Genomic DNA, 15,656 nt, shown 5'->3' with positions numbered 1-15,656 from the left:
TGTTTAGTGTCATCTACAGCCTCGACCTAGGATTTGGACTTACCTACCCATGGCAAAATGCAGCTGTCTACTATAGTGTGGATCAACCATAGCAAAAGACACAGGGAGGATTTATTATTAGTTAAATTATCCTTAGGGTCTAACGAGGGCTTAAAGTAGTCTTGTAGAGGTGGGGGAAGAACTAATTTACCTCTGCCACCTAATTCCCCCCCCCCCCCCCCAAGGGTTTTTAGCACCCCCCTGCAAACTGTAATGCTTTTCTGTTAAAATATCTCTGCTGGGCCAAGGTGTAGGTTGAACTATTTCCACCTCAACATTACAGGTGGGGCATCACGACCCCCCCCCCAACACACACATGCACACACTTTAACCCCTGGGTCTAACTATCATTTTGTTAACCTTTAATGATCATTGATAAACTTTGTTTTAGCATATAAAAATGACCTCTGTACTAATCTTACCTTGCTACTGGTAGAGCCAGCAGCAAGGTATGCTTGATTATGTGACTTATTCCAAAATTGGGCGGATAATTCACATTATCATGTCATCGTATCAATTCACATCTAACCCAAGTAAACACTGTCATGGAAGCTATGGTCACCCAGGTGAGCATGGTAGATGTTATACAGTAGTCTGCCCACCTTTCAGAAGTTAAGTTAAGTTAAGACTTTAAGACTCTCTCAGATGGATGTCTGGAAGGTCTCCCTCTGGTTTAAGAACTTCCTATACAATTCCAGAGACTAGGCTTAAATGACCTTCATTATGTGCAGACTTTGATTGCTGGACAGCCCACATAGACCCAGAACTATAGTACAGAACAGAAGAGAAGGGTTTTGGCCTGTCCTTTGTTGTTTCATCTTCTCATCTTTATCTTCTTCATCTTATATACTTTTAAACATTTTGTTTCTCACTTGTGTTGAGGTATCTATTCATCTGCAGTGGAAGAGCTGCTCTTTTTTGGCACATACATATTTTTATTTTATTTCTAGAATACATTCATTTCCTTTATTAATACAAAATATTGTTGTGGTTGGATCTGGGAAGAATTGTGGCAAACTGGGAGACAGATAAAAGTGGTGAGCAGTGGCAGGAGGGCTGCAGCACAGTCCAGTGTTCCAATAGGCAAGCCCCACCAACTGTCAGGGAGTCCTGGTCAGAGATATTTGGCAATGTTTGGAATAGAAGATGGTGGGGCTCCCCTATTTGAACTTTGTATTGTGCTGCAGCCCCTCCTCTGGAACTGCCACTGGTGGTGAGGAAGGCAATCACAGTAAGGCAGGCACAAATAATACTAATACTAATACTAATAATAATAAATGTATAGAACGTTCCTGCTTAACAATATCAGGCAAACTGATAAATGCATATACTGTAGAGGGCCAACTAAGCAGAGCCATAATAACTAGACTAGCCGCATAGGTCATTTCTGCTGATTTCAATAACTGGGATGGAAATGGGTAATTTAGATGGTGTCCGATAGGCGAGATAAATGCGGTATCATTAATTACTGCCCTTAAGCACTATATTTACAGTAAATAGATGTGCAACTAATATACAAGTAAGTGCAAATATCAAACCATTAATAAATACCAATGCTTTTACAAAAATATATTTACAGTATATATATGCAGCATTCTGGCTTTGCGCCTTGGAACTATTTCACTTTTGCTTTATAGTGTTCCTAGACACTATTCTGAATTTCATAATAGCGACCCAAAAGGTATGACTGTAGTTGGACTTGAACATATCGCAGCTACATATAGAGGTGGGGACCGCTTCAGACAAGAAGCTGAGTGGATCCTGAGGCTGCAATCCCTAAAACCACAGGGTCTCAATGAGAATATTGACCTACAATTCATATGAGACTTGTGGTTTTGGGTTTCCTTTGTGACACCAGTACCCATCCTACAGCAGCATTTATTTTCTCCTCTTTTCCTCCTCCCTTCTATCTCTGGATGCTACTTAATTAAAACTTATTCCCTCCTTCTTCAATATAATGGGTGCATGTATATCTCTATACTGCTCAGACCATTGCAAAAGTGAACTCTGTCACCAATTAATGTTATGATAATGTATTATTATTATTATATTATTGTTATTGTTGGTATTATTCATTTTCTATATATTTTTACTTTTATTTTTATTTATTATTTATTATAATTTTTTTTTATTTTTATTTATCTTTATTATTATTATTATTATTATTATTGTTATTTGTGTTTTTTATTTTTATTTAATTTTAATTTTTATTTATTACTTTCTATTTTTATTTTAATCTAAAATTATATTTATATTTTTATTTTTATTTGTATATTCATTTTATGTTTATTTTTATTATTATTTTTATTTTTGTTATTTTTCAAGTCTCTGTTATATTAACGAAAGAAAAAAATAGTGACAAGAATAAAAATGTGGTACTCTATCTGCCATAGCATGAAAACAATTAATTAATAATAGCAATATGCAACAATATGTATTTCATGTATTATATTCTTAACATATATCAAGCTACTGTGTAAAAATGCAAATCTAGAGGAATGCTCTAAATAAATGCAAGATCATGCAATGTCTAAAATATAAAGCGATAAAAGAGGCATCCCTTTTGAAATGAGTTGAGATGCGTATTACCTATAGAGAATGAACACCAATTATTGATGAACACCTGAGCTGATTGGGCAGACAGGTATTTAACACCCAGCAGAAAGGACAGACTGCTACTCCTTATTGAAAAAGCCACCTGGTGAGCGGCGAAACGCGTTTTGAAGGAGTCCCACTTACTCTTGGCTGGGCTATATGTGCTTGTATCCTTGATTGAGGACCCCAATTCTACGGCGGATCAGCTTTAAACCCTTCTTCGTCCCTGACAAGTAATAAGGGGCTGGCGGCGGCTCCAGCATTCTCCCCGCCTGGCTCATGCTGATATTGAGCTTAAACACTACTTGGGCTGTGTCGGCAATTGCTCCACTCCCGTCCTACTCACACTGCTATCGAGCCCAGCAGTATTCCGGCTCTAACAGTGACCAGTTATATACCATATTCCAATGCCGGACACCCCTGTTGGCATCTAGTCGTCTGTCAATTTATGTAGCCGCAAGAAGAATCAAACAGAGCTGCACTAAAGGGGGCTACTAGTGAAGCACGCGATGCCAGATAGGGCAAAATTGCCCCTAACAAGCATCACTTACAAAACTTTTTGCCCTGCATCTAAGTGGGAATTCTGCTATTAAGGACTGCTACAAATCGTTAATACCAAAGGTAATATGATATACTAAAACTATTTACAAGGCATAGTTTCTTATAAGAGATTTTTTATTAAGAGACATTATTTTTCCAAATAGAGCACTATATATGTTTTTCAGAAGGATCCTTCACAAATTAGTAGCTCATGCAGATTTGGCAGTAATGAACTTGCATTGCTAATTGAATATTTTAATTCATACATGTTTTTGTGTTATTAATAAATGTTAATTTTGTGTGCACCTTTAACCCCTTCACGACATTTGACGTATATATACGTCATGGTCGGGAAGTACTTCCCGACACATGATGTATATATACGTCATGACTTCTAACTGTCACTGCGTCTAGAGACGCAGTGACAGTTAGGTGATGTCTGCTGTCCCTGACAGCAGACATCCCCCCTCGCCGCCCAGGGGGGGCAGGGGTGCCCCCCCCGGTCGGCGATCGCTGTGATTGGCTGTTCAAATCTGAACAGCCATTCACAGCGTTTCCTGTGTTACCGGCGGCTAAGCCGCTCGGTAACACAGGGATCGGTGGTGATCGGTGCTGTCAAGTACAGCACCGATCACCTCCGATGTGCAGCCCCCCCTCCAACCCGCCGGGCACTCACCCGGCAGCAGCAGCAGCTCCCCCGGCTCCCCCGGAGCGTCTGAAGCGCTCGCAGCGCTGACCTCCTCCCCCCTCCCCCCCGCAGCAGCAGCAGCAGCATCAAGCTGCAGAAAAAGTAAAAAAAATAAATATATGCACTGAAAAACTATATATATATATATATATATATATATATATATATATATATATATATACACACACACACACACATATATATATATATATATATATATATATATATGTGTGTGTATATATGTGTGTGTATATATATATATATATATATATATATACACACATATATATATATATATATATGTGTGTGTGTGTGTGTGTGTGTATATACCGCACCGATCGCCAGCCCCCCCCCCCCTCCCACCCGGCAGCCCCCCTCCCTCCCACCCACCCGGCTGCCGCAGCACCAGCACCCCTCCCACCCCCCCGCCAGCCGCAGCGCCAGCCCCCCTCCCAAAGCTGGTGACTAAAATGGGGTCACTTGTGGGGGGGTTCCACTGTATTGGTGCTTCGGGGGTCTTGCTAATGCGACATAGCACCCACCATTCATTCCACCACCAAAAATCACTCCTTCCCTTCTGAGTCCTGCCATGCACCCAACTGGTATTTTTTGGTCACACGTGAGGCATTGCCGTACTCGGGAGAAATTGGGGCACAGATTTTGGGGTGCTTTGTCTCCTTCATTCCTTGTGAAAATAAAAAATTTTGAGCCAGAACTGCATTTTTCTGTAAAAAATTACATTTTTTTACACAAAAATGCAGATCTGGCTCAAAATTTTTCATTTTCACAAGGAATGAAGGAGACAAAGCACCCCAAAATCTGTGCCCCAATTTCTCCCGAGTACGGCAATGCCTCATGTGTGACCAAAAAATACCAGTTGGGTGCATGGCAGGACTCAGAAGGGAAGGAGTGATTTTTGGATTTTGCAGCACAGATTCTGGTTGAATGACCCCCGAAACACCCATACAGTGGAACCCCCCCACAAGTGACCCCATTTTGCAAACTACACCCTTCAGGGAATTCATCAAGGGGTATAGTGTACATTTCAAACCCCCCGGGGTATCACCAATTTTGATACAACTGAGCTGTGAAAATGAAAAATTAATTTTTTTTCATTTTCACTGCCCAGTTGTACCACAATTGGTGAAACCCCTGGGGGTTTGAAATGTACACTATACCCCTAGATGAATTCCCTGAAGGGTGTAGTTTGCAAAATGGGGTCACTTGTGGGGGGGTACCTAACTTTTAGCATCTTATGGTGCCTAGAAACCTACATTGTGCCTAAAAAATAATCTCATAAAAAGGAGGCTCCAAAATCAAGTAGGTGCTCCTTCTATTATGAAGCCTGTGGTTTGGTCACCGTGCACACTAGGGCCACATATAGGATATTTATGAAAACCAAAGAATTGGGGGAATCAATTTTTAGTCACATTTCTCTAGTAAAATCTACTGTGTTCCTTAGAAAAATTTATTAAAATTGCAAATCTGCAAAAAAAATGAAATTTTGAAATTTCACCTACACTTTCTTTTAATTCCTGTGAAACACCTAAAGGGTTAACAAACTTCCAAAATGCTGTTTTGAATACTGTGAGGGGTGCAGTTTTTGAAATGGCATCATTTATGGGGGTGTCTCACATACAAGTCCCTCAAAGTCACATCAGAACTGAACTGGTCCCTAAAAAAATCAGTGTTTGAAATTTTCTTGAAAATTTGAGAATTTGCTATTCATATTTTAAGCCTCCTAGTGTCCAAAAAAATGAAAATGAGGTTGAAATAATGATGGCAACATAAAGTAGACATATGGTCTATGTTAGTTATTCACTATTTTGAGTGGTAAGATTATTTGTCTCACAAGCAGAAAATTTAACATTTTGCAAATCGCAAAATTTTCCATTTTTTTACGACATTTTGGTATTTTTCACAAAAAAACACAGACTGTATCGACGAAAATTTACCACTAACTTGAAGTACAATGTGTCACGAGAAAACAATCTCAAAATCACTGGGATAAGTAAAAGCAAAAAAAAGTTATCCCCACTTAAGTGATACATGCCAGATTTGAAAAAAAGGGCTCTGTCAGGAAGGCAAAAACTGGCTCTGTCATGAAGGGGTTAAGCACCCCATGCTTTTTCCTTGCTGTTGGCATTCCTCCAGCGTGGTGGCAGCAGGGTAGCACAATACACCCCTACATTCCCTTCGCGCCGAGACACTTTCTCTGTTGTATTTATCACCATCAGTTGCTAAATAAGGGGCCCTTACAAACTTTTGCTATGGGGCCTACAAATATCTAGTTACGCCACTGCTGTAGCTGGTGGTTAGGTACTAACTCCAGAATAAGGTAATTACACTGACATGATAACGTTAATTATTTTATAATTGATGGCATTAGGAACTTTTGAAAATGCTTTAAAGGGTTAAGATTCTGCTCATGTTCAGGCCCCAGTAGTCTAGGAGGGGATATAGGGACATGCAGAAGAGAAATCAGGGATTTATCAGGTCAGGCACAAGAGATCGTTTATTATAACATTTGAGGCTTGCACTGTCAGAAGTTTCCTTAGTGGGGAAGTTTAGCTGGAGTTATGCAAGTAACGCTTGTTTCCCTGCAAGAACAAAACAGAGCATTCCACTGGATGATGAAGAGCAGATCATGTTTGCTACTTGTTAAAGGGATGTTGTCCTTATATCCTTATATTTTATTATTTTCCATTTGTTTAATATTAAGGCAATAACTTTTTGCAGGGTAAGTATTCCATTTTACAGGTGGAGTGTGTATATCTTTTACCGCTTACTATGCATATCGCAAATTTATTATACGTACCAACTCTATCTGTTTGTCATGATGCAGCATTTGATCCTACATTAACAGTAGGTAAGTCTTCAAGGTACCCTGACAGTCCAGGATTTAAGTACATCCATGATTGGCAACTGGTGACTTCATTAGTACCTCAGTCAATTTGATTTGGTCATTTGTGCAGACAGGGATAAACTGGAATGTTAGGGTGCACTGTGGACTGCATTTGGGAACCCATTAAATTTATCACACCAAAAAAATACCAAGTTGCTGGGTCTGTGTGTACGTTTGTAAGAATATCAGAAAGTACTACTGTATTACTGTGTATTTCAGAACATGTATGAATTCATTTTAGTAGTGTTAGTAACATTTCATTTCTGTGTTTTGTAGTACATTGGTTTGTACTGTATATGCTGTGTTTGTTTATACAATGAGTACAGAGACACCACTCTCATGTCTATTACTGTCTCTAGATAATACAGTTGACCTCACTGATAACACATACTTGATGTGCAGTTCAGTGCAGCAGCAAAGTATTTAACATAGATTATGGTCTTAGATTTAATACCCACCAAGGCCTTATCTGTGGTGGTTCTACTCTTGCCTTTTTCTCGTTCTCTTGTTTGCCACATACATATTGGAAGGTTACAGGACCTATATGTACATTGGGCATTACAAAGTCATACAAGTCCATCTTTAGGAGATCTGTGAAGGCTCTCTATTAAGGTGGGTGGGGTGGGGGCAGAGTGCCTAGAATTGAGTCATTACACCTCCTTCCTTGATGTTCTACTTTTTGCTTTGGGTCACTGGGGGCGAAGCTGTGCTGTTGCAAGTCCTACTGGTCAACAACATCTTGTACCTTGCCTAAATAGTAGGGCTGGCCAGTGAGCTTTGGGAGATTTGCCCACTTTTCTGGTGTCAAAAATTGCACAGAACGAGATCAACCGTCTTTAGTGGACAGTAGAGAATCTGCCTATATCATCAGCTTCTATCAATACATTAAATTAACCCTTTGAGTGACAACATCTGTGAGAGATTCGCAAAATACCTGCTAAAAATGCCAGCGTCGCCCACATTTGTTGTATAAATAAAAATAAAAATTGTTGTGTATAAAGGGTAATATTTGCTATATAAGGTAAACATTACAGGCCATTACGATGAATAAAAATGTTTGCTTGGTAATTTTTAACACCTATTTTGACAAATGAACTTGGCACTCAAGGGCTTAAATGATATGTGGAAAGTGATTGGTTGTTATGACCAACTTGTCCTCTTTGGAAATCTGAACACACCTTCCCCTGTGGATGAGATCACCCAAGCGGCTTCCAGTCAAAAAATACTTTTCTTCTATAACCTGTATACATCTAAGCATCTAATAATGTAATCTTCTCTCCAACACATTGTGGTAGTAAAAGTGCCAGCTGGAGACAAGTTTTATAAACTTGTTTCATACATTTGCTATACAAATCTCCATAACAAATATAATGCACCAGTGGAAATTCCCTAGCAACGTTTACATTCTTTAGCTGTGATGTAATCTGACTGGTCTGAAATGTCAACAGCATAAGGCAATGGTTCCCAAAAGCGGACCTTAAGGCACCCTAACCACCAAGGTTTTAAGTATATCCATGCTTGGATACATAATTTGTACCTCAGTCAATTTCATGTAATCATCTTTGCTGAGTAATTTTTAACTTTAAATCCTGTACTGTTAGGGTTCCTTGAGGACTACGCTTGGGAACCTCTAGTATAAAAAAGGGAACTTAATTTGGCGCATGACCTGTATCACAAACCATATCTGGACTCAAAGGTCATAAAATATATATATATGTATGTATATATATATATATATATATATATATATATATATATATATATATATATATATTCTTGGTTGTATGCCGGCACTCTAAATTCGGAGCTGCTCCGGTGCCCAGTCCATAGTATAGTGTAGTATTCCAAATAAGGAGGCACTCGGAGACTGTATAGTCAAACAAACATTCTGTATTGAGGGTTTAGTACTTTCGAGAGCGAACTCTCGTCCTCAGAAGGCTGTAGGTGGTTCTGAGGACGAGAGTTCGCTCTCGAAAGTACTAAACCCTCAATACAGAATGTTTGTTTGACTATACAGTCTCCGAGTGCCTCCTTATTTGGAATACTCCACTAATATATATATATAGTTTTGAGAAAAGGGAAAAAGGGGACATACTCAAAACTTTCAACTTTCAAATTACTGATAAGTAGAGGAGTGAGAAAATTTAGAACACAAGGACACTGGAGGGAGGTAGGTTCAAGGGCAATTTGAGGAAGAAAAATGACTTTACAGAAAGAGTGGACAAACAGAATAATCTCCCATCAGAGGAGATAGATGCTAAGACATTAGAGCAAATTAAACATTCTTTGGATAGGCATATGGATATCTGTAAAATTAACTAAGGATCAAATCAGTCTTCTTAAAGTTAGTTTAAGGGTAACAAGTGGCATAATAGATGGGACTTGTGGTTCTTATCTGCAGTCATAGTCTATGTTTTTTAAATGTTTAATATTTTTTAGAGCATGATATATCAGTGTTGTGGGGCTTCCTTCTTAATTATAATTTCTTTGTCACCGCATATCACGGCAATAAGAAATAATTTTAGCAGGAACTTTATCAATGCTATCAATTTACTTTTGCGACAGACCTGGCATGCCTAATGTGTATGCACAGCCACCTGTTGAGTATGGTTATTAGGGAGGGGTCAATCAAATATATTGTGATAATGTATCCCATAGGCCGTATTCCAAATCTACATTGCAAACTATAGCAGAATAACTTGATATTTTATACCAAAGTGGGACAAAGAAATTTACTGCTGAGGACACCAACTCAAATGACACCATTATGCAAACCATATGGTCGCTCTGTATTTTTAATAAGCAGTAAGAGATTCGACTAGTATGGTACACAAGATACAAATTGTGCAGTCTTTGTAAAGGTGCAAACACACTGGGCGATTTGCCCACCAAGTGTGCACAACGATGATGGGGAAAATCGCTGGGCTGAAAATTGCTCAGTGCATACACGCTGAGCGATTTTCACCTGTCTAAGTGATTTTGCCGGGGGTGGACGGCTTTCCATAGCAGGACGCCATTCCAACCACTCACTCATCTGCTGGTAATACCAATATATTAGCGGTTATGGCTGCCATGGTGCAGGAGCATCCATTAGCGTTCACTGCTCATCGCCGGGCCATACACACAATGGGTGGCTTTTGAGCTGAAAGCAGCTCAGATGGCAAAACTGAGCTGCTTTCAGCTCAAAAACAGGCCTTAAGTCTCCAGCTTCCTTCTCCCAATAGTGTCAATAGGAATATGGTTGAGAAGTTACTACTGGAGACTAAGGGGTAGATTTATTAAGCTCGGTGAAGTGATAAAGTGTCTGGTCTTTATCACCGGCCAATCAGCTCCTACCTGTCATTTTTCAAACTAAGCCTGTAACTTCACAGTTAGGAGCTGATTGGCCGGTGATAAAGTACCAGCCACATTATCACTTCACCAAGCTTAATAAATCTGCCCCTAAGGGCCAGATTCTCTAAGCTTCAAAAGTGATAAAATAGAGAGTGATAACCATTCAGCCAATCAGCTCCTGCCTGACATTTTTCAAACACAGTCTGTGAAATGGCAGGTAGGAGCTGATTTGCTGGCTGTTTATCACTCTCTATTTTATCACTTTTGAAGCTTAGAGAATCTGGCCCTATATATGAATGGTGACCATAGGTGCGGCATAGGTTACCCTGTACAGAAGCAATATAACAAACTCAAATGTAACTCTCCCTGCACATGTTACAACAGCCTTACCTGCATTGCACATGGTTTTGTCCACTAAAGAAGGAGTTTGCTTTTGCAAATCAACTAGAATCACCCCTAGTGATTAATGTGCTGGGGGGAAACAGTAGTATGCTGGGGACAAACACAGAATAATGTGTTGGGGGACAAACACAGAATAATGTGTTGGGGGGCCAGCGGCGTAACTACATTTTGGGTGCCCCCCGCCGTTAAAGGGAGGGCGCCCAGCCACTCACCCGCCCCTCCGCCCGCCGCCCACCGCACCAACCCCCGCAGTCTTACCTAGGTTCAGTACGCGCTGGTCCCGGCTCCCTTCTTCTGCTATGAGGACCACCACAAAATGTCCGCCCCCATACAGCAGACAGTTTCAGAGAACTGTGTGCTATATGGGGGCGGCCATTTTGTGGTGGTCCTCAGCAGAAGAAGGGAGCCGGGACCAGCGCGTACTGAACACAGGTAAAGACTGGGGGGGGGGTTTGCGGGGGTTGGTGCCCGCACATGCATAGCGCCCCCCCCCCCCCCCGCGGTGGCTGCGGTGCTATAGTTACGACACTGTGGGGGGCACAGATTAATGTGTTGGGCGGAAGAGTAATGTACTGAAGGGGAAAAGAAGTAATATGCTGGGGGAACATTGTAAAATTTGGGGGACACCGTAATATGTGCAGGGTGGGGTTTTGCAATAATGTGCGCTGTGTGTCTGGGGGATGGCATATTATTATGTGCACTGGGAGTGGGTATGGCATATTAATGTGTGCTGGGAGGGGGGATGGCATATTATTATTGTGTGTGTTCGGAGGGGGTGGCGTATTAATGTGCGATGGGATGGGGGTATGGCGTATTACTGTGTGCTAGGAAGGGGTAATGGCATATTATGTGTGCTGGGGGAGGGTGGCATATTAATGTGTGCTGGGTGGGGTAATGGCGTTTTAATGTTCGCTGGGATGTGGGTATGGCATATTAATGAATGCTGGGAGTTGGGATGGCTTATTAACAATGTATGCTGTATGCTTGGTTTCTTCTTTAAAAACCCAGTTGTGTGACGAAAGAGAAAAAAAATCAGGAAATACCAGCTCCAGCGCTTTACTGTCATCTGTTCCTGGCTGCTGACATCATCTGCATGATGAAAGATGTCGGCCAGAGAAGGTTAGAGTTGTGTGTGTAGGAGAGGGGTGCAGAGTGGTGACATTGGTGTGTGGGTGTGTGCAGAGTGCAGGATAGTGGCTATAGTGTAGTTTATGCGCAGAGGGGTTGCAGGGTAGTGGCGGTAGTGTGTAACCTTTCTGAATCATAGCTTTCACTTTTTCTTCTAGTATGTATGGGGCTTTAAAGTCCCTAACAATTTGATACCATAGTAACAAATAATAGTAATATAATAGATACTATACTGTATATACTATCTGTTGCGGTTTTTACCTATGGGCTGCAGGGCTGCAGGGCTGCAGCCCCCCCAGGTAAAATCCACCACTATAGTGAAGCCAGATGCAGTCTGTGAGACTGCACTGGCTTCACTGTGACTGGCAGTAACGTCCTATTGGAAGTCCGACCTGCAAGTCACCAAGGCAGTCCCATTGGGAGGTGTTCCCTCCCTCCGGAACCCCTGGCTGCCGTGCAAAAATGGCAAATGCGCATGCGCAGTACCTATATCGGTACTGTGCATGCGCTGGTTCCAGTGCCTGTAACTTATATTGTACTGGCACCGGGGCCATGATTACTTCTATGGGCTGCTGCCGAAGCAGCCCATAGAAGCTGGCCATATGCGCAGTACATATGTTTGTACTGTGCATGTGCCAGTCCCGTCGCCTGTCATCATCAGGACAGGCGCCAGGGACCGGAAGGCGGCGGCATCGACAGGGAGAGGGGGGTGCCTGCCGCCAGAGGCAGATCCCCTCCCTGAAAGAGGTAGAGTGGCGGCTCCTGCTATAAAATCACAACACCAGAGACACAGACAGGCAGCACCAGAGCTCCGGTGCTTCCCCCCGCAGGCATCTCAGCACCCCCCCCTTCCCCCGGAGCTCTGGTGTTGGCTGTCTGTGTCTGTGTCTGTAACCTCCTCTCATCAGGCTCCATGAAGCAGCAGCGCACACAGCAACAGCCCAACCCTGTGGGGAACAGTTCAACATGTAGTAGATTTCTATAGGAAGCTGCTACTGCTCATCATACACAGAGCTGGAAACTCCTCCCCCTCTTGGGCTGCCAGTACATGGAGCGATGACAGCAATAGCTTCCAACAGGAAGCCATTCTGTGAAAATCGCCAGAGCTACAGTGCTTCTATGGGCTGCTGCCTGTGCAGCCCAGAAGCAATTCCTCTGGAGTGAGCATGCCTGAACTTCAGTGAGTCACTTTGGGCCTTATTCTGGTTGGAGCGGCCAAACGTGCATACGTTCGCTATTAACGTACGCTAGCCGCACGCGGCCGTTGGGGTTAAGTCCACCCACAACTCAGCCGCATACGTACGGGCATAAACAACGTAGAAGGGGAGTGGCGTACAAATGAGCGTACGCCAACGTACACGGACGGGCCAGCCCTTACACTCCGACAACTGGCGTACAACTGAGCGTACGCCGCCGTTTACGGACGTCTCTCGTCCGTCTTCCCACCGCCTTCTTGCGGAGATCTGAGCGTACGCCAGCTTGCACGGACGGGTCCCTATTGTTTTCAATAGAAAAGTCAGCTTATGTCACCGCTCGTGAGAGTGAGCGTACGTCCGTGTACGCTGACATACCCTTCATATATATGGACCTGCAAATCTTGCCTTTCAACTATAATTATGAAAATTAATTAATTGATTGAATTAATTAATGTGCAAAATAGTGGGCATGGGCTTAAAACATTGCTGAAACATCCTTTGTAGGTGTTAGATGTGGTTTATGTTATTGTATCCTAAATACAAAACCTATGTTTGTATTAGAGTGAACACGTTGACACATGTCGACTTGTGTAGATTGAGTGTGCTACTGTGTAAAGTCTATGAAAGCACGTAGTGAATGTGTCTAACTGTTTAGCAAATACCTACCTTAGCATATATAAGCAGGTCTTAAAAAGATTCTTACCTTAAATTAAACAAACCTTTAAATGTAGAGAAGTATAGAAAGATAAGCTTCCAATGTGTTTGAGTGCTGTGTGTGGCTTGCAGGTAGTGAAATCATGGTTTGGACTTAATAGACTGCAGCATTGCTTATTACATTCAGGTGTATGTGTTTGAGTAGGAATCAGCGTTAATTAGCAAACTCAGGCGCACGCTGGCATGCGGTATCTGTAGGGGTGGTTTGAGATGGCGGTTGGCGGCCGCCTGTTTTGTGTCCGAAATCAACGGTGCCTTAGTCGATCGTGCGGTAGTAGCACCGCTCATTTTTGGTGCACACCCCCGTGTACGCCCATATTTACGCCCATTTTCCCTCATTATTTCGGCCGCTCCCCTCTTCACGCCCCTATGCCGCCCCCAATACCCGTACACTCGCGTACAGGTTTTTTCGCATGTAGAGACCCGTCCGTAAGCGTTGGTGAGTGGTCGCGCCTGCGCATTAGCGAATGTACGCATGCGCAGATCATAAAAAAACCCGGGACGTACGCGTACGGCCCGGCCGCTCCAACCAGAATAAGGCCCTTAGTGTGATGCAGATGAAGCAAGGTATGCATTGCACCAGAGAGGTGCATGAAAGTTTATTTTAATAATATATGTGTGTAGATCTTTATTAAGAGAATCATTTTGTGTACTTTACTTAATATTAACCCTTTGGGGTCCGCACCACAAAAAAAGCAAAGGAATTTTTTTCTTTGTTGTTAATATTATCCTCAGTGAATAAAAATTGCAACCAACAACAATCAATCGTTTTTTTTACAATGAGACACCACAGTTTTGGAGATATAGGCCTCTACCAAATGGTTGAGAAATCCGTTTATAATTTTTTTGGTGCGGACCTTAAAGGGTTAAAGTTATTAAAAGTGTGTATTTTGCTCTGTACCTGTGTTTGTGTGCATATGAGTACATCATTTACTGTATTTACAGTACATGCACACAAACACTAGTACAGCGCAAATCAAACTAATAACCTGCAAATAAATAATGACTGTGGGCAATGAGCAGTACCCCCTTAAGTCTAAAGGCAGGAGCCGCCACTGCCACCAACTGTTACACCAGACAATTTGTGTATATGGTTTTAACCCTGGTACATCTGTAACCAATATTGGCACTGCACAATATACAGTATACACATTGCAATGAATACTTATGCAAAGGATGATGTAACACTGCACGGCCAGACTACAGTACCCAACAATGACTTATATATTCTTTTTACAGGACTGGCATATGGTAGGGCACATATATGCCCTTAGACTATTGCTCTTGGCATGAGCAGAGACCAACTCTGTGGCATTGACACTTGATGAATTGATGATCCCTGGCTCTAGTGCCTTATATATCAAGTGTCAGAAACAGATCCATTTGCTCTCAAAATAGATGCAGTCTGTGTCAGGTTGAGTCTCTGCTGCTTTTTCTCAAGGAGCTTTTATGCACTTAGTATAGAGATTTGTGAAGTGCTAGTGGCGAGTTGCTAGTACAGAAATGTCAATAGTAGCCAACAAAGCCCACATGACAGTGAGCAATGACATTCTCCAAATACTACGCTATCGCCTAGTTTCAAATAAAGTACAGCGTGACCAAAACCGACAGTACTGTAGCTTGATTATTATAAGTGTGTGCATGAAGCACAAATGCTAAATTTCAGGTGGCTGGAAGCACACAGGGGTATATCTACTAAGGCTTCTAAAAATGAAAAGAGGTTATGTTGCCCAAGCCAACCAATAAGATTCAGTCTGTGTAATTTTCAAGAATGCAATAGAGAAATGATAGACAGAATTTGATTGGTTGTTATGGGCAGCATCACCTCCTTTCATTTTTAGAAGTTTAATACCCCTTTCACATCGCAAAATAACCCTGGTCTATCCCGGGTTGTTGCCGGGTGGACCCAGGTCTCTGTGCGATGTGAAAGGGCCTTTTTTAATTTCCCGGTTCCAGCAACCCGGCATTCCGAATTTCCGACACAGTTAAAAGAAGGTTTAATCCTGGGTCGGACCCAGGTTGCTGTGCAGAGTAAACAGGTAATCTGGGTCTAGCAACTATAAGCTTGTACTCACTATGGAGGAGGCAGCAATTGAAGACAGTGTCAGCTCCAAGC

At 42.1% G+C, this 15,656-nt stretch overlaps 1 protein-coding gene across 1 annotated transcript in view; it reads left to right on the top strand.

Annotated features, from left to right (window-relative positions):
- JPH2 (junctophilin 2) overlaps nucleotides 1-15,656 on the top strand; it is a 138,743-nt gene that overhangs the window by 12,203 nt on the left and 110,884 nt on the right. The window lies entirely within an intron of this gene.

This window comes from Crinia signifera, chromosome 6 (genome assembly GCF_055691185.1).
Source record: "Crinia signifera chromosome 6, ASM5569118v1, whole genome shotgun sequence".
NCBI lineage: Eukaryota > Metazoa > Chordata > Amphibia > Anura > Myobatrachidae > Crinia > Crinia signifera.
This window is presented reverse-complemented; position numbering and strand designations above follow the sequence as displayed.